Here is a 22,012-nt window from a genome sequence, read left to right on the forward strand (position 1 = left end):
AGTGAAGCAACTTGAGAGCATCCGCGTTGTTTCTCCACAACTACTTGTTCTTCTGCAGATACATCTGGTTGTTCCTCTCCAACTGGAGTAAGGTATTTTTTCGAAAAATCTCTTTTCTTTTTCTTTGGCACACGCACTGATAAACCATATTATTATCTGGCATATCGTCTTAACATTATATTTTGATTTTGAACGAAAAATATGAAAATAAAGGTTTTTTGAAGGAAAGTCTTCATATTATAAGACCTCGCACCAAAAACACAGACTGCCAATCGCTGCGTCTGACAATCGCGTACGCTTTTGAGTGACAAAATTTCCTAATGTTGCAAAAAATGCGTTCATTTTGATTCGACGTTGGCTTAATTGTGTAAAAATCCCTGATCAGTTCTTGAATTTTGTGGTTCTGTCCACTTTGTCCATATTATAGAAAATCGTTTTTTCAATTAATATTATTTGATAATAAAGAAATCCCGAATCCCGTGAAAGGATTCTCGAGATCCGGGTTTCCCAAAATGTTAAAAATGTCCATTCTCGAGATTCGGGACTCAACTCTACCTGCAACAAAAACCTTCGAAACTGCTGTTTCCGATTAAAACGAAGGCGACAGTGCCATTCTAAGGCCTCCTAGAGAACAGTGTATGGTGGTACCTATATAATAAACGTTTAGGGTAAGTATGTGTTTAAAAATAGGTAAGTAATATAAGAATTTAAGTATAAAAATATACGTACCTACCTAGGAGATTTTGAAAAACTACAGAAACCAAGTTAGGTACATATGAAACTCTTCATGAAACCTCCCAGCAACAATGACCTCCTTTCTTACATTACATCATGCCGTCATTTTTGACGAATTATCGAAAGGAAGATTTTGTTTTATGTAGGTAGGTATTACATACCTATCAAAATAAGGATATCAGTGACGTCCAGTGGGGGTTAGCAGATTGAGCGTCGCTTGGGGAAGGCAGTTACTCGAACGGCGACAAATCGAGAGAATCATTTAGTATACATAAATAGATAAATAATAAATTAAAATAAATACCTAAATTTAATAATAAGGAAAATACCTTTCCATTAAAAAAGTCACTGGTTAGAAACAAAATGTATTACATAATTAACATAAAAATTTTAACAGAACTCTAATTTTTTATCGTGTTCGCGATGTCTAGTTTACTTCTGTTGCTCTTCGGCATCCTTGGTAACCAGAAACCTTCACGTGCAGATTTACGGATAATTACAGTCTGATTTATTAACCAGTACGCACTGAAATTGCGTTGGCCGTTGAAACTGAAGATGCACCCCTCTCTTACAGAGCGATTTCATTCTGTTTTCAGTGGTAAATATTTTTTTAGAAGGTATTGTATCCATACAACACATTTCTTAGATATTGGAACCATGAAATAATGATAAAAAATACCGTATAAAAAGGGGCAGCGTTTTGGCGCTGCCTAGGAGCGGCATTTTATCTAGGGTCGTCACTGAAGGACATTGAAGAAATTTCTTCTGGACGTGCTCCAAAATAAGCTTGTAAAAACCTTCATAAGTACTCCAGATATTAGACCTATATTCAAAAATACGAGACCAACAAGTCATGCCTACCTATACAGTTATGTAGATAGGTACCTAACATGACGTTTGGGTTCTTGAATGGTTTAGCTTGACGCTTGATGAATCCGAGAAACTCGCACTTACAGCTATAAAGGTTATGCGAGTGAAGTCAAAGATGATGCCAAGATCTTTAGCCTCGAATCTTCTTAGAGTGAAACCATGCACAAACGAACCGCTGTTGCGTACTCACTCCCACTCGCAGTCGGCATACAGCGGTCTCGCGACACACCACCCGTGTGGTTTCCCTCTTAAATGAACATTGCAATAATGTGTACATATTATTTTATTACTGAGAACCCATTAAAAAATATCAATAGGTAATGCGCATCAAATGTGATTTATTTTGTGGTTGGAATTAATCGCGTTAGTAAAAATTAACACCAACAAAAAATATTTAAACATTTAGAATATAGTTTTCACGTAAATTAAATAATACCAAAAGTGAAGTAGGTATCACATTTAAAAATATACCTAAGTGAACTTCGTTTTGACAACGAGTCATAGAATAAGGAGCAAATTCACAAAGCGAAACAATATTAATTCACCAATGATCTAATGGTCACGTCCTTGGGTGATTTCTAATTTAATAAAGTATGATAGGTACAAAGAAATTAGACTCTGCATGATCATGCAATGTCTTTGGATAGGTACTCTGGTCGCAGTGGTAATGCAGACGTTTTGTCTATGGCCATACGTTTAATATTTCGTTTAGCCATAGGTCTATTGTCACGTCTGTCTATCTACTCACCTACGCTTATGAAATTTTTGCGTCAATTAAACTTCCTGAAATGGATGTCAAACGCGAACTAGATGATGCGAAAGTGCAGCAATACCTTCATGTTACAACAATGCATCCAAACAATCCGGTTACAAACATTTGTATTAAGCAAGAGAATTCTTACGATGCCAACAACACTACTGAGGTTAGGTTTTCCAAACTTATTAATCATTGTAAGATTGTGTTTATTATTCCTTGAAGTGGTTTCTTACTAATGGAAATAAAACAGTTGGGTGACATTTTGAGTTTACTAACTGAAACATGTAATAAATTATACATCGTTGTATTGACATTTCATAACGATTGATTGACTAAGTACCTTCCTACAGGTTCTACGTCTCTGTGGTCCCAGGTTCACTACTTTAATTCATCTAAAGACAGCTGTTGAACGTTTAATAATAATAGCTAGACAATATAATAGGTCACAGCCAGAAACACATAATACTTACTAAAATAGATGTGAACACGTATTATAAAATACCTACTTTTTCACCCTTTTCAGAGCCCTGTAACCAACCTTGCTGATATTAATAGACATCGTCAATAGATATTATCAGACATACATATTTGTTTTCATTGAAATAAGACTACAATTTACAGATAGTGTTGGTTAGATTTTAAAATTCAACTAAACCCTGAGAAACCCAGCCATAATAGATAATAGTCAAAAAATGCATGCCTATCTATAAAATATCTAAAATTGTGCTATTAAATCATACATAACTTTGAGTATTCTACAGATAGAATAATATTTTTTATTTATTATAGTTTGTTTTACGCAGGGCTTAATGAATGAACCAACAATATATGTAATATGTAGTTTTAATCCAACGAAAACAAATAACAATGAATGAAAAAGTGTGCACAATTTTGTCGTATCGCCCAAATTAGACCAAATCTATTATGGATTCGTTTAGGCAGGGTTTAATTAATTTTTAAAAATTAACTAACACCATCTGTAAATTGTAGCCTTAGTTCAATAAAAACAAATACATTTGACTAACAAAGTTTAGTGTGCACTATTTATAGCAAATCTTAACAGCCTACCTCCACCCTTCGCCACTGCTATAATACATACCTATTTTAATTTGCAATAATGTGTATTCTTCTTTTATATTCTAAATATCGACGTCATATTATACCAGTGTTTCCCAAAGTGTGGTACGCGTACCCCTTGAGGTACTACGGGAAGAGTTTGGTGGGGGTACGCGCTGTTGCTTTTTCCGCATCTCGGACTAAAATTAATAACTATGGACCCAATTTTGATGATCTGTCTCAACATAAACAATTTCACTCTTCTCAATGATTATAATGAATATTATTTATAATATAACTTTTATTTATAGGTATTTTATTGTGAATGAATTTTATTTTTCGTTTATTATTATTTTGTTTATGTACTAAAAAAGAAAAAAAAATATTTTGATTGTTATTAGAGTATTTGCATTATTTTGACGAGGGTTACTCCGTGTTACGAAAATTATGAAAGGGGTACACAGATGTCAAAAGTTTGGGAAACACTGTATTACATTATAACTATTAAAGGTTCGTTTCTTTCAACATGAACGAAACAAATCAAATTAAACCATAGACACTATACATACAAATTGTAGTTGACCGGAAATGGTTTGAGATTTGACGTTTGGTTCAGTGTATCATTGAAAATCAAACCGTTCTCGGACCATCAGAAATGGTTTGACATGAAACGTCAAACCAATTCGGACGATCCATAGACTAATGGCAATCTGTCAAAGTGTTTTGGCATTTCGGCATTTATATATCGTGAGGTGTTCATATTAATATGTTAGATATTTACACCATAGGAGTTCACTTGAATTATATGTATTATAGATTAATAATCAATACCTATTATTCATAAGTAACCATACGCAAACAAGACGCCGCTTTTGGTGTTATTATCTCAAAATCCAGCACTATTTTCTATGCAAGTTCGATTTAATATCATTACTATAATTATTATGTCAGACAAAGAATTTATTTTCATTTTATTTATATTTTGTAACGGAGATTCTAAACTACAAACTGTGTTAAATCAACCCGGAATGATCTTTATATTACCCAGCGAATTTAATATGTTCGATTGTCGTCTAAGTCACAATATCATACTGTCGACATGAACAAGTGGTCAATTATGAAAAGCTCTAATCAAAAGTAATTTTTAAAAACTCGTCATACCTATAAATCTTATAAATTAACTAAATGGCTACCTATTTATGAAGCATTCTTTATATTTTGTATATTTAAAATGAATGAATACGACAGTTTGTTAAATTTGTATTATTGTAGACCACGATAGGAGGTTAGAATTTCATAACAAGTTGACGTTTCAAATATGTTTCTGTTTTAGAGACTAATATAATATGAATTAATTTTAAGTACTGGCAACACTAATTAGTTGTCAGAAAAGCGTTTCCGTGGACATTCTACCAAACGGTTCCAAATCAAATAAATCCAACGATGCCATTTGATTCGTTCAGTTCAGGTTCAATGATACGAACTTTAAATCGCCATAAAAATATACTTACTGATATGCTTTATAATTTATAAAATCATTGTATTTTTATAGATACCTTCAAAATATCCGACCACTGTAAAACTGGAGACTGATTTTGAGCGGGTTGACTCAGAGAATGAGATTGTTCAAGAGGATGTGGAGCAAAGCAACTATGATTACCCTCAACCTAGATGCTCTTATTTCGAATGCAACCAAGGAAATCAGGTATAGTACAATCTAATTATTCAAAATAATCCACTTATACTTGACAACCCGGAGTTTCTATGGGTCTTTTATTTCTTATGGGTCTTTTCCAGTTCCTGATTTTTAGCAGCTGGTTGGCATCTTTAGTAATGTTATCACCCCATTGTGTGCGTATACTAAGTACACTATTCTTCCTCTAAATTTGATCCTCCCAAGATGTCAAGATTCCAACATAATCTTTAAGATGTTTTTTTTTTTTTTTTAATATTTTCTGATATACCTATGTCGTTTGCCTATATTATGTTAATGCGATATTTTTACCTTATTTTAGTTGATTCCTACATCTAGTGCCGTGAATTTCGGAAATCTCGGGTTTTCAGAGAGAATCACACCACAAGAGGCATACGATGAAATACAGATCGACGATCAAGACATTAAAAAAGAATTAGGGATATATGAAACCAATAAAGATATAGCCAGTCGCACTGCTGAACGTAAGCATATTATACAATCAAACGTCACAGATCCCAAATTATTAGTAGCTGTTATAAAGTTGGAGAAAAAATCATTTAATAACGCAAATTTTGTGTGCCGTTTATGTTTTGATTTTTTTGCATCGTTATCTCTATTGACGCTTCACGAAGCGTCTCATAAAAAAATAAATGCAGACAAGACGGAAAATTCCTTACACATTCAAACTCATTTAAAAAATCTAACCAAAACTAACAAAAATACTCCTAAAAAACGATTTAATTGTGACCAATGCAATTACTCTTGTAATAAATCCTCTAGTATGAAAAGACACAAAATGATTCATTCCGGTGAAAAGCCTTTCAAATGTGACCAATGTAATCACTCATGTATTACATCTAGTAAAATGAAAGTACACAAAATGACTCATTCCGGTGAAAAGCCATTTAAATGTGACCAATGTAATTACTCATGTACTACGTCTAGTAAAATGAAATTACACAAAATAACTCATTCTTTTGAAAAGCTATTGAAATGTGACCAATGTAATTTCTTTTCTTCACGTTTTGATTCCATGAAAAGTCACAAAAAGACTCATTCTCTTGAAAAGCCACTTAAATGTGATCAGTGTAATTACTCTTGTACTAGATATAGTTCGATGAAAATACACACGATAACTCATACTGGTGAAAAGCCATTTCTATGTGACGTATGCAATTACTGCTGTGTGACAAATTATTTGTTGAAATTACACAACACGACTCATTCAGGCGAAAAGCCATTAAAATGTGATCAATGTAAATACTCTTGTATATTATCTAGTGGTATGAAAAGACACAAAATGGCCCATTCAGGGAATAGACCATTTAAATGTGATCATTGTGAATACTCATGTATCGCATCCTATACGATGAAAAGACACAAAAAGACTCATTCCGGTGAAAAGCCTGTAAAATGTGACCAATGTAATTACTCATGTATCCAATCTAGCTATATGGAAAAACACAAAATGACTCATTCTGGTGAAAAATCAATTAAATGTGACCAATGTGATTTTTCTTGTATACAATCCAGTACGATGAAATCACACAAAATGACTCATTCTGTTAAAAGCCATTTAAATGTAACCAGTGTAATTACTCAAGAAGATCTGATTCATTGAAATTACACAAATTGAGTCATTCTGGTGAAAAGCCATTTAAATGTGACCAATGTAATTATTCATGTATTGGAGCCAAAGACATAAAATGTCACAGAATGACACATTCTGGTGAAAAGCCATTCAAATGTGACCAATGTCATTACTCGTGTATACAATCTGGTAACATGAAAGTACACACATTAACTCACTCTAGAGCAGTCATTTAAATGTGTACAATATGATTATTTATGTTTAACATCTGGTTAGATGAAATTAAATAAAATGACTCACTGGTGAAAAGCGTTTTAAATGTAATATTGTTTGCTTCACGTGTAACATAAAAACTTATAAATTTACACATCCGGTGAAAAGTTTACATGTATTGAGTGTAATAATGACACATGTATATCAACTGATAGGATGAAAGCGCACTAATTTTTTCATATTGACCCATATAAGATATGACATTTTTATTGGGTTTTATAAAAAAAAGTATGGTCGTGTTGACACCCCGGAAGTATGGGTAGGCGGGGCCGCACAGCCCGATCCGACCTCCGTGCTCAACTCTCCGGTCAACCGGGCGTCAATGACGCCCTGATTAGCGTGCTGTGTGAGTCACACGACCAGCTTCCACCCTTCGACTAGCTCAGTGGTTGAAATGGTTTAGGGCGGTCAATTGAAGCTGGGTTTTGGTGTTTCGGTAGAGCACGTTGTAAGGTTAGGTTAGGTTAGGTAAAGATGCAGGATTGACAGTTGATTATGTTGGATCTTCACAATGAAACACACGTGGTTCGTAGCACAGAGTTTTATATTTAACAGTTAGGTTCACAACAAAAAAAAACATACACAACCCAATATCAATACACATTAATAATTTCCCCACAGCCCTAAATTTGTTATTGATGAGCGCCGTGGACTGCGGCAATTAAAAATTTAAGGATCTAATCCTTCCACGTTCGTAACACGTGAACGCTGAAATTATTTTTGACAATCGGCGAAAACACTAGGAATGGTACGCGGAGACACCCTGTCCATCCTACCCAACGGCCTCCGTTTTACTGCCCGCCCGATTACATGATGCCCGGTCACCAATGCCCGGTCACCAATGCCCGGTCACCAACGCCCGCCCAATGCCCGGTCACCAACGCGTTTCCTAGAAGTGCCTTTCGCAGGTTAACCCAACCCGCTTATGCGCCTGCGGCTACCGACTTTGCAATTGGCAGGGGTAAAAAAAAATCCTGGACTGAAAACTTCGTGAACACACTTTCTTTCACGAGGTTTTACATATAGCGGATTACAAATAAAATATAATAAATAAAATAATATTCCGCTAACAAATAAAAGTACAGAGCATTCCACCTGATCGAGCAGCGACAGAGGGAAATCCGGCTTGGCGGACTACAAGAAACATGAATGTGGCATCCATAACTTCGCTCGTACTTTACCCTTAATGGGTCCTCCATTCACGTGCATCCACTGCTGGCGGTTCACCTACTCATCTTTAAATATCTGCCATGTAGATATTTTTAATAAACTGAATTATTCTGAAGATTTTTAATCAAATCAGGTTCAAAAAATGATCTATTTGCATATTTAATTACTTTATCTTTATTGTCACAAAATATATTATTCTTCTTCTTTCGACCATGTCCGATCCTAATAGGATCATATGGGCCTCCACAGATTAGAGAAATGGATGTCAGCCACTTGCTCAACGCAGTAGGTCCATACTCTGACTCATACTCAAATTGAAAAACAATTTGTGTACTTGCCAGACCCAGGATTCGAACCTGGAACCCACGGCGTTATAGTCCAACGCTTAAGCCGCGCGGCCACCGTGGGTGTTATTATAATGTTTATTAAATAGGTATATATAAAATAATGATCTTAATTATTGTAAAACGACTTAAATATTTTCTCAATTTTAATAAATTATGATATAAAAATTGTACTTGTATTTTTATTATATTATGACAAACACTTTTTGTATGTAATAATTGTTTGTTTAAATTAAAAATTCCAACATACACCTTAATAAAATGTTTGAGGCTTTCACGGTTGTTTTTTTTTATCGTAGTAGATTTTTGGGTTTCCACCGTGTGTCCTTCTTCCTTCTTTACTCGACGTTTCGGGCTCGTTGCGTCGGCAATTGCCGAGCACTCGATGGATACAGGACACAGATTTGACGTTGAAACCAATATATTGGGTTGGAATAAAGGATATTTCGCACGATTGGTAAAGAAGGCCATTGCAATCCATAGAAACCCTTAAAATATCAAAAGGGATGATGGATTACGGTTAAAAACGTCATGGCTTCCGGCACTATAAGCAAAATCCAATATTGGAGCCGGTATCCCTGGTCGTAACGATTGACAGATTACTCTGAGCAACGTTTGCTCTTAGCTAATCGGATTCCTTTTGAAATTTTTAGAGCAACGTTTAAATTTACATAGCCACACTACATTTTCACAATAAAACATATAATCTCTTGATAATGGCCTCTGCAACGAGCCCGAAACGTAGAGGGAAGAAGCACACACGGTGGAAACCCAAAAATCTACTACGATACACATAAATATTTGAAAAAATGATTAAAGTAGGTAAGTACTTATGAGAGCTCTGGAAACAAAGACGGCAGTTTATATGTTTTGTCGAAAATTAGTTGTATATGTCATCGTGTAGAGATATCAATTCCGCATAATATGGTAGTAAGTTAAATCTAAAAAGAATATAGCTCCAACATGTATATTTTTTAAGTATAAAATCGAGGTTGTAACAAAAGCGGCAGTTTTCATAGTCTGTATAACAAATCCGGCCGTTGTTAAACGGACCAATTAGCGCGCTTTATTTCACGCGACATTTTCCCTGTCCCCACCCTGTCAGTTTTAAACTATAAAGTGCGCTTTTTTCTTCTAAAACAATATAAACTGTTTCAATCCAATAAGCATAGAATGGCCTAGAGCAGTGTTTTCCAAACGTTCTCACTCTTCGACCCGTATTTAAGACCGTCAATGTATTGCCACCCATATAGCTTTATCAGATAAAAAAGAAGTCATAGACATCAGTAATATTTCAATAAAGCTACAACATATTATAAAGAAAAACTTTTCACGACCCATGGTATGGGAAACGCTGGCCTAGAGACCACTTGATGGACAAAATAGATAAGTATAAATATTCTTACTTTAACTTTAGTATATTTATAGAAAGTAAAAAATAAAACACACCCAAAAATATGCAAAAACAATGTGTGCCTACCAAAAAACTCCCAATTCCATAAGAAATATTCGTTATAGGGTGAAGTAAGGTTATTTGGTGATAATTTTTAAAACAGCTCTATTAACAATCTTATCTTTAATATAGAAAAATAAAATACGTCGAAATATCAGGACAATAAATATAATTAAATCTTTACAAGAAATGCATATTACACAAAAGCCAGGAAAATACACTGTTTTCATAGTTTAAGGAGTTATGGAACAGTGTAAGTAATTTGTTGATAGCATAGTATAACGTAGAAAAATGGGGATGTGGTGTGGGTAGGATTGTATGAATATGAGTAGGATAGGAATTATGAAGGAAGGAAGGTGCGACGGGGTATGGGAAAGTGGATATTGGATAAAGGATGGGATGCGGCAGAGCATGAGGCACGGGACAGGATCGTAGGAGCTTGACATATTACCTCTAAACCCGAGTTACCTGTCGCTAGGCGTTTGTCATTCGGTTACTACTGCTATAATTATAATACAAGAAGAATAGATTAGTTTGGACGCTACTCTATGTATGCATAGAGACAATAAGAGGATAATAAATAAAAACGCGGGTATGAGATTTTAACAAGAGTATAATTTAAGGTAAGATAGTTATCAAGCAAGCGAGTAATAAAGTGTAAAAATGGTTGTATAATTAATTAGTAACGAGCGCCGGCTATAAAATGATTAGTTAACGATAAAACAAATAGATAAGTTAATTCGGTGGACCGTTTGATAAATAATTTAAATAAAATATCAGATTAAAATAAACTCGCAGTTTAGAAGCTATCGACATTCGCTTTGGACCAATCTTCCGTCCAAAGCGGGAACCGAGCGTGATCTTCCATCGCGGGACGTCAGGGTTTGAGGGCCATGTTCATCGGCGGAACATCAGGGTCCACGGGAGATGTTCTTATGTCGGATGCCAGAGACTGAGAGGGCGACGTTGCTCCGTCTTCACGGTAAAAAGTGTCTCCTTGGCGCCAGAAATATTCCAACGAAACTTTTTCGAACTTTTCGACGCGCGCATGCGTCCTTATACTGCGTTTTGCGTGGAATTGCCAGCATAAAAGTGTGGCCATGTAATAACATGACAATAGGTAATTTCGTTTTGGTAGGTATTTAATTTGGTGATATTGTATGATTATGAGTTTTTTTAAAGATTTGATCACCAGCTATCTACTTATTTACAATGCAGCATCATAATTCGCACAAAAATCGCAATGGCGTCTGTTTGACATTTTTCATGATATTTTCCCATACAGAAACAACATTCAATTCATTTCGCTCCATTTTTTTATTAGTATTGTAAGAATATGTTATCTCACATACTCCACAAATCCATTCGTCGGCATTTTGTTGTGATTGGTTTTTTGGAGTCGCTTACTGAGTAAGCGAAGCAACTCGAGAGCATCCACGTTGTTTCTCCACAACGACTTGTTCTTCTGCAGATACATCTGGTCGTTCCTCTCCAACTGGAGTAAGGCATTTCGCCGAAAAATCGCTTTTCTTTTTCACATGAACACGCACTGATAAACCATATTATCTAGCATACCGTCTGAACATTATATTTTGATTATAAACGAAAAGGTTCCTTGAATGAAAGTTTTAATTTTATAAGACTTCGTATCAATGAATATTATTATACACTATTATAAATAAATAAAATAAAAAAGCCTTTTTATTTCTTACAGATAAAAAGTAAATGACAGTGAATTGACTATATCTAATGTATATATAACCTATAATTATATCTGTTATGTATGTATACATATATATCTATGATTTTTTATGTTTTATCCAGTGACGTCCCGTGGGGGTAGGCAGATTGAGCGTCGCTTGGGGGCGGTAGTTACTCGAAGGGCGGCAACTCGAGAGAATCATTTGGTTTACATAAATATATATATAGCTACCTAAATTTAATAATAAGGAAAATACCTTTCCATTAAAAAATCACTGGTTAGAAACAATATGTATTACTTAATTAACATAAAAGTTTTAACAGGACTGTATTTTTTTTATCGTGTTCGCGATGTCTAGTTTACTTTTGTTGCTCTTCGGTATCCTTGGTAACCAGAAACGACACGTGTAGATTTACGGATAATTACAGTCTGATTTATTAACCAGTACCTACGCACGGAAATTGCTTTGGCCGTTGAAACTGAAGATGTACCCCTCTCTTACAGAGGGATTTAATTTTGTTTTCAGTGATAACTATTTTGTTAGTAGGTATTGTATCCATACAACTTATTTCTTAGATATTGGAACCATGAAAGAATTATAAAAACTACCATATAAAAAGGGGCAGCATTTTGGCGCTGCCTAGGATCGGCATTTTGTCTAGGGACGTCTCTTCTTCTGGACGTGCTCTAAAATAAGCTTGTAAAAACCTTCATAAGGACTTTAGATATTAGACCCATATTCAAAAATACGAGACCAACAAGACATGCCTACCTATACAGCTATGTAGGTAGGTACCTAACATGACGTTTGGGTTCTTGAATGGTTTAGCTTGACGCATGATGAATCCGAGAAACTTGCACTTACAGCTATAAAGGTTATGCGAGTGAAGTCAAAGATGATGCCAAGATCTTTAGCCTCGAATCTTCTTAGAGCGAAACCATGCGCCAAACGCACCGCTGTTGCGTACTCACTCCCACTCGCAGTCGGCATACAGTGGTCTCGCGACACAGCGCGTACGCAGCGCCCGTGTGGTTTCCCTCTTTAATGAACATTGCAATAATGTGTAGGTACCTACATATTCTTTTGTTACTGAGAACCGATTAAAAAAATATCAATAATGCGCATCAAATGTGATTTATTTTGTGGTTGGAATTAATCGCGTTAGTAAAAATTAACATCAACAAAAAATATTTAAACATTTAGAATATAGTGTTCACGTAAATTAAATAATACCAAAAGTGACTAAGGCATCACATTTAAAAATATACCCAAGTGAACTTCGTTTTGACAACGAGTCATAGAAAAAGGAGCAAATTCATAAAGCGAAACAATATTAATTCACCATTGATGTAATGGTCACGTCCTTGGGTGATTTCTAATTTAATAAAGTATGATAGGTACAAAGAGATTAGACTCTGCAATGATCATGCAATGTCTTTGGATAGGTACTCTGGTCGCAGTTGTAATGCAGACGTTTTGTCTATGGCCATACGTTTAATATTTCGTTTAGCCAAATGTCTATTGTCACGTCTGTCAATATACTCACCTACCTACCTACGCTTATAATATTTTTGCGTCAATTAAACTTCGTGAAATGGATGTCAAACGCGAACTAGATGATGCGGAAGTGCAGCAATACCTTCATGTTACAACAATGCATCCAAACAATCCGGTTACAAACATTTGTATAAAACAAGAGAATACTTACGATGCCAACAGCACTACTGAGGTTAGGTTTTCCAAACTTATTAATCATTGTCTTTATTATTTCTTGAAGTGGTTTCTTACTAATGGAAATAAAACAGTTGGGTGACATATTGAGTTTTACTAACTGAAACATGTAATAAATTATACATCGTTGTTTTGACATTTCATAACGATTGATTGATTAAGTACCTACCTACAGGTTCTACGTCTCTGTGGTCCCACACTACTTTAATTCATCTAAAGACAGCTGTTGAACGTTTCATAATAATAGCTAGACGATATAATAGGTCACAGGCAGAAACACATAATACTTACTAAAATAGGTGTAAACACGTATTATAAAATACCTTCTGTCTTGTTTTTCAGAGCCCTGTAACCAACCTTGCCGATATTAAAACTGAGATTGATCCTCTCCGAGTTGATTTCAAAGAAGAATTTGTCGTAGACAGTGATCCGCAACCTTGTTGCTCATATTCAAAATGCGAGCCAATAAATCAGGTGCTTATCTACTTATACAATATTGTATTTTTTTTTAAATCGATAGGTGCTATTATCTACATATATAATTACTCTAAAATATCTTGGATAATACACTAACTTCTTATTTGATTAGTAAACACCTTCACTTCGATCTTTGAAGTCCCGAACTTACTTCAATTTGAATCGAGTCAGCGCCATCTTTAGATTGATAAATCCTGACCATAACTTTTTGCACACGCAACGAGTGGTCCATTTTTCAGCTGTCAAATTCAGATCCCAGATTTCTTGACATATTGATTCGCTCTTTCTCGTTTCAAATTGAATTATAAAAAAATTCTAAAATCAAATATATTATTAACTATGAGTGTAATTGATAAATAATATATTTTCCTGTTAATCAGCTGTCAAAGCCAGACTAGTCCTTCACACAAAAACCGGTGGTAAAATCGATTTCCAAAAAATATGTAGCATTGATCTATGCATTACATTTGTAGAAGGTGTGTTAATGCTAGTCTATTATTTATCATGTAACTCATCTACCCAAATCTAACCATTCCCTGTGTGAACACGACAGACGCGTCAGTATGAGCACTCTATATAACAATGTCAGGTCATCCATAGACAACAACGGGAGGGGCGGAAAAAGTAAGACCAGTCGTTGTGAATGTATCGACTTTCTACTTGAGTCGGCAATGATCGAGTACAATATTTTAATACATAATATATCACTATTCTTTTATGTTATGTATTTTTCTTCTTATTTTATATTTTAAATAACTCGGCACCTCTCTATTAATACCCATAGTATAATATATACAAATTTTATTTTGCAATAATGGGTATTCTTCTTTTATATTCTAAATAATGATGTTATATTACACTATAATTATTATATCGTCATAAATAGATACTGACATGCTTTATAATTTATAAAATCAATGTATTTTACAACGTTTTAATTAGCTCGTATTCTTGTTTGTCCGGTGGTTCTTTGTCCAGTACAAATCTTGCAATCGATTTTTAACTAACTTACCTACTAGCTAGACATTTGAAACTTTTAGAATATATCAGAACACGACGCCAATGCATTCTTTTAATACTTTTAACCAACTTCAAGCAGAATTGAATTCATGTTCAGTCAATTCTGTTTTGTATGAAAAGTTATTTCAGATAAATCCGTAAAAAGTAAAAGACTATTATTGGTTGCCTAGGGGGTGGTCCTAGCAACTAAATTATTAATTTCTACGTGCGTTACTATGGAAATCAGAATGAAATGTCAAAATGACATTTCAGTATTCTATATTAGTTTGTTTGTTTTTTATTTACTTCATATCAAGTACAAGTTTGAGCACATTTAGTATAGTAATTGAACAGAAAATTTAAAAACGTTGTAGGTATATAAAAAAATCTTTTTATCTTGTAATTATTTATAGATACCTTCAAAATATCCGACCACTGTAAAATTAGAGACTGATTTTGAGCGGGTTGACTCAGTGAATGATATTGTTCAAGAGGGTGGAGAGAAAAGCAATTATGATTACCCTCAACCTAGTTGCTCTAATTCCGAATGCAATCAAAGAAATCAGGTATAGAACATTCTATTCATTAAAAATAATCTATTTATACTTGACACCCCGAAATTTCTTTGGAAATGGGAAAAGTCAAGTGGAATGACACTTGACAGTCACCCATTCACAGTACTCCGGTAGACCAGGCGTTAGTTAGCGCGGTTGGTATTGCGCCGTCGGTCTATACGTGTATCAGATGGTGGTATACACGACCAGCTCCCACTCTTCAGATAGCTCAAGAGATGTTAAAGTTAAAGAGTTGTCAAGACAAACTGGATTTTGGTTGGTAGAGCATGCTAGTATGCGCAAAACGTTGACAGTTGTGTAAATGTTTAAGATGTATGTCGATGTATACTGATGATGATGATATCTTCTTATTGTGCCATCCCTTAGCGGAGGTCGGCGACCATCAAGGCGATCTTAGCTTTGTTGTCTGCTACCCGGAACAGTTCAGTGGATCAATCAATTACGGAGGTTCTTAATAACCCACGAAATGCGGCGCCGTCCTCTGCTACGCTTACCATTGATCTTTCCTTGAATGACAAGTTGGGGAATGCTGTACTTTTGTCCTCTCATAATGTGGCCGAGGTACTGTAGTTTCCTGGTTTTGATACTACTAAAAAAATGAAGTCTTGGGCGCCTGAGCCACGACGATAAAGTTTGCGAACCGATGGTGTAATCGCGACGTGGATAGGTATTTGAAGGTTTCTATCAAAATCTAGGATGACGTAATCGATGGTAGGTATTGGCGCTCGGAATGGATACAATTTAGTACACGGCAGAGGTCGTTCGCGGGTTTGACCTTTTAACTATGGTCCAGGAGGGCGATTTCCGAATGAAGCACTGCAAAACACGTCACCAAACCGCTTCGACTAAAGCACGTACAATTTTTAGTTTTACAGGAAATATTGTGTGTCTTCGCATGCGGTGCAGTGATTACGGCAGATTTTTTCAACTGACAATGTTCGTTTAAAGGTTCAAATTGTGGAATCAGTCTGATAAGATTATAAACACCAAGAACAACGACATTACACAAGTTTTAGCCCGTGACAGCAGGCGACAAGCACCGTGACATGCACCTCAATGTGGGTCACCCTTTATAGGTCGCGCTTTGATTAACTTGATACGCGTCGTGATCGGGCATACACGCAAATCCCGTCGGCGGATCGATACGCCGACCCACCGCCATCTTTAGATTAATAAAGCCTGAGCATAACTTTTTGCACAAGCAGTGAGTGGTCCACTGCCATATTATTTATTGATAACGTACTTGTAAGGAGAGTTTGGTATTCTATAATGACTGAAGAGTATAAATAAGTTATTAATTATTGTCGTTTAGAATCGACTGTCACATTGACAAACCGTCGCTATAGGATTTGTTTCCCGAATAGACCAAATGTCAATTTTTCAGGAGACGAAAAACAAATTTCATTGTCGTATATTGAAATATCAGTAGATGTATCAATCATTCTTTCTACACTGTATGATTGCAACATTATCTAAGAATAGATTCCAAGAATAATATACTGGTATAAATCAGTAAATGCACAGAAAATGCGTTTTATTTACAAGTACTCGTTGTGGATATTCGGGAAATTTTTAGCGCTCTCTCAGAATAATGGATATTCGGGACAAAACATGGACGTTCGGGACTTAAGACCGTAGCGTATTGCTGCACGGCCCACGGATTACTGAGTGGTTAAAAAGTACGCACCTCAAATGTTATATTTATTTACACGATAATTGGTAATGATTACTTTTACTATTTAAATACCTAATGTTCGTAATAACCCAAGTTCGTAGGTAATAATAACATGCGGCATTCGCTTTTTTCGGTTTTTTTCGTAATAAGTAATAAAATAGTTTTTAATAATCTTTTTTTTTTATTCAACGAATAATTCACAAGATTTAAGAATGTACCATTCTAATTATTGAACATACATAATTTTTAAAATCACTTCTGAGAAAATATATTATAACCAATAGAAAAAATCTTTTTGAAAAAAGTAAGACACCCGGCAGGAATCGTCCCTGCATCTCCTGGGTTTACGACCCAGTCCACAAATTATCCACTATGCTACGAGGTGACATACTTATGACGACAAACTTTAACTATTGGCCTTTTAATACCTGCTCATCAGTATTCTTCAAAATCAAGCGACTATCGGCGATCGGTTTTGGTTTATTAAATAAAAGTAGGTATCTACTACTTCAATTACTAACCGACGTCACGGATTTCTCCAATATTTTATGATGGTACTTACTCGTACTTGCTAACAATTTTATATTAATACTTTTTCCAAAAAAAAAAAAAACTATGTATATTATTATATCTATATATTTCTATAATTCAATTAAACTTATTACAAACCACCAAATAAATATTATATATTTACTATTGGAATGACAATACAAAATATTAGCATCTATAAATTAATTACCATTGGCTGCTAATATTAGGTAGGTACCAATATCCTAAGTATATAATATTCACCAAATAAATAGTTACTAACATACATATTAAATTAAATTAACTATCAGCGCATTCAAAAATAAATCATAGCATCGCCTTTATTTTCATAGAAATACCTAGATTAAAAGTAAAATAAAGACAAACAATGTTTGATTAATAATAATTTGAAATAATAATTATTTTTTACGTCATAGTAGTTGCCGGGTCATACTGTAGAATTCATATAACCGTTGGGATTTTGTGTCATTTATCAAAACAAAATGCAGTTATTTAGGTTAAAATACTCACTTCCATAACTTTACTATAAGTTCAGGGCAAACTAGTGATGTATCAGCTATAAACGATCTCTTCAAATTAGATGAATTCACTATTAATACAATAGTAACTTTAAAAACAATATCAATAAGACGAAATTTGAAAGAGGATTCCAGACGGCCGAAAAATATAAAAGTGGGCGTGATTGTTTTAGAGCTAGACAGCGTGAATGTGGGAGCGAGATGCACGGCGTCAGCGCGGTTTGATTGGCTAAAAGTCATATTCGGGAAATAAAAACTCAGCCAGAGATTTATTTCGACCGAAATTAACTTGGATATTCAGGTACGAATAGTTGGACATTCGGGAGAACAACACGGAGTAATTGTAACTTAACATGGCGTATTCGGGTTTTTCAAAAAAATATCTCTGTTCCTAGATAAAAAAAATATTTTTTTTATAAATGATTTCGGTAGAGTTCCATAAAAGAAATTGAACTGCATTAAAATGTCGATTTCGACAAAAATGGATATTCGGGAAACAAATCCTATAGCGACGAAACGTCCTAGTGCATTATGATATTATTATACACAGAAAAAGTTTACTTACTTTGATCGTCACTTCCAATTATTAATAACACATTACCACTAAATCCTTATATTATGCGGTGTTAACTGATTTTATCTTTAGTTATTTACTCATTTAGTGCTAACACCGCGACTGGCACTTTGAGAGTCGTTGACAATCAGATGTAATTAACATGATATTTAAATGCGGTAAGTAAAAGGTCAGCAGTGATTGTGTAAATTACGGGTTCCTTCTAAAATAAAAGGATTTATTGCTGAGCATTCATTACCCCATAACAAATGAACACGTACTCGTAGCTGTTTTAAATTCTATTCTACGTTTAATTCTTTTGAACTGAAATTAATCGTAGTTATGCAGAATGTAGCCAGTCCACAATAATGTCGAGCTGAGATAATGGCACCTTAGCAACAACATGATATTAAAAATGTATGTAAAATTGTAAATAGTATTTTATTAAAAGTATAATTTTTTTTTCGGCTTGGCTCTTTTCAGCAGAACGTAGAGAAAACCTTCTCGCATCTAATCTATATATCTATTTTTTTTGTGGACTGGGTTCTTTCTGCATAACTATGTCCAATTAATCGTTTAGGTATGTATCTCTTTGGTACGTAATTTTGTTTTGAGTTCTGATTACTAATATTCATTCCGCGTGACCAACGTTCCTATCTCATTCAGTTAGAAATTTTTACATTCTTCGCTCGGCTCACCTACCCCAAAGGAGACTTCCATACCCGTCAAAACTTGCGGGTGTCATCCTGATATAACTTATCAACATAGGTACACTTTCTTATTCTTTTTCTTCGATGGCGCTACAGCTCAAGTTGAGCCCTGGCCTCCTTCACCGCCGTCTTCCAGCCGGAACGGTAATCCGCAAGTCTTTTCCAGTTCCTAATTTATAGCAGCTGGTTGCAATGACATTAATATGGATGAAGCATCTGGAAAAAAATGACACTCACCTTTTTGTCGGGTCTGCCGAATGGCATAACCTGTTCTAACGCCATTACAATAAAGGTGATATTGCTATAAATTCTCGATGCTTTTTGCCGAGTCTGCCGACTGTTTCGGTTCGAACGGGTTCGCTTAAATGAACATTGACACTAGAAACACAGTTCTAACGCCATTACAATAAAAGTCATATTGCTATAAATTCCCGATGCGTGATATCGCATAATGGAAATTGCGTGACGTCTACACATGTGCGAATGTCACTATGCGCGAATTTACTTGATGCTACGGTATTGAGTGCGTTCTCCATTAATAATGTCATTGGTTGGTTGGCATCTTTTGTAATGCTATCACCCCATTGTGTGCGTACACTAAATAATACACTTTTCTACCTCTAAATATGATCCTCCCAAGATGTCAAGATTCCTACATAATCTTTAAAATGTTTGATTTTTTAAATAATATTCTCTGGTATACCTATGTCGTTTGCCTATATTATGTTAATGCGATATTTTGCCTTATTTTAGTTGATTCCTGCATCGACTGCCGTGAAATTCGGTAGTCTCGGGTTTTCAGAGAGCATCACACCACAAGAGGCATACGACGAACTACAGATCGACGATCAAGACATTAAAAAAGAATTAGGGATATATGAAACCAATAAAGATATAGCCAGTCGCACTGCTGAACGTAAGCATATTATACAATCAAACGTCACAGATCCCAAATTATTAGTAGCTGTTATAAAGTTGGAGAAAAAATCATTTAATAACGAAAATTTTGTGTGCCGTTTATGTTTTGATTTTTTTGCATCGTTATCTCTATTGACGCTTCACGAAGCGTCTCATAAAAAAATAAATGCAGACAAGATGGAAAATTCCATAAACATTCAAACTCATTTAAAACATCTAAACAAAATAAATACTTGTAAAAAACGATTTAATTGTGACCAATGTAATCACTCATGTATTACATCTAGTAAAATGAAATTACACAAAATTACTCATTCTTTTGAAAAGCCATTGAAATGTGATCAGTGTAATTACTCTTGTATTAGATATAGTTCGATGAAAATACACACGATAACTCATACTGGTGAAAAGCCATTTCTATGTGACGTATGCAATTATTCCTGTGTGACAAATTATTTGTTGAAATTACACAACACGACTCATTCAGGCGAAAAGCCATTAAAATGTGATCAATGTAAATACTCTTGTATATTATTTAGTGGTATGAAAAGACACAAGATGACTCATTCCGGTGAAAAACCTTTCAAATGTGACCAATGTAATTACTCATGTATCCAATCTAGCGATATGGAAAAACACAAAATGATTCATTCTGGTGAAAAACCAATTAAATGTGACCAATGTGATTATTCTTGTATACAATATAATACGATGAAATCACACAAAATGACTCATTCTGATAAAAAGCCATTTAAATGTGACCAGTGTAATTACTCATCAAGAAGATCTGATTCATTGAAATTACACAAATTGAGTCATTCTGGTGAAAAGCCATTCAAATGTGACCAATGTCATTACTCGTGTATAGAATCTGGTAACATGAAAAAACACAAATTAACTCACTCTAGAGTAGTAATTTAAATGTGTACAATATGATTATTTATGTTTAACATCTGGTTAGATGAAATTACATAAAATGACTCACTGGTGAAAAGCGTTTTAAATGTAATATTGTTTGCTTCACGTGTATAACGTGCGGTAACATAAAATCTTATAAATTTACACATCTGGTGAAAAGTTTACATGTATTGAGTGTAATAATGACACATGTATATCAACTGATAGGACGAAAGCACACTAATTTTATCATATTGACCCATATAACATATTATAACATTTTTATTAGGTTTTATAAAAGAAGCATGATCGTCTTATATATTATAGAAACTGTATTATTCCCCCTGACTATGTCCGATCCTAATAGGATTATATGCGCCTCCACAGAGTAGAGGTTTGTATTAACAGAATTTTGTTTTTTTTTTTACGAGAAATAGATGTCAGCCACTTTCTCAACCCATTAGGTCCATACTCTGACTCATACTCAAATTGAAAAACAATTTGTGTACTTGCCAGACCCAGGATTCGAACCTGGAACCCACGGCGTTATAGTCCAACGCTTAAGCCGCGCGGCCACCGTGGGCGTCGTAAATGTATCTTAAATAATTAGTCCAGAACTTTCCGATATATCAGCTGAATGATTCAATTTATATTCTGTACGCATGGCATCAACAATACTACCATATTATGAAAATTGAAACGTTACGATATTGTTGAAATTACAAAATTATCAGAATAGTAATTTTTTGAGTGCATTAAAAT

General features: G+C 34.6%; 1 long non-coding RNA gene across 1 annotated transcript; it reads left to right on the plus strand.

Annotated features, from left to right (window-relative positions):
• Window positions 1–13,168: 13,168 nt before the first annotated feature.
• On the plus strand, window positions 13,169–21,574 carry LOC147076074 (uncharacterized). Its single transcript, XR_015069533.1, has 3 exons — window positions 13,169–13,377; window positions 13,722–13,853; window positions 20,189–21,574. It is a non-coding gene; the product is annotated as an uncharacterized LOC147076074 (long non-coding RNA).
• Window positions 21,575–22,012: the final 438 nt, after the last annotated feature.

Source organism: Rhyacophila brunnea, unplaced genomic scaffold (genome assembly GCF_057557595.1).
Source record: "Rhyacophila brunnea isolate RB1 unplaced genomic scaffold, BYU_Rbru_1.0 scaffold_13, whole genome shotgun sequence".
Classification (NCBI taxonomy): domain Eukaryota; kingdom Metazoa; phylum Arthropoda; class Insecta; order Trichoptera; family Rhyacophilidae; genus Rhyacophila; species Rhyacophila brunnea.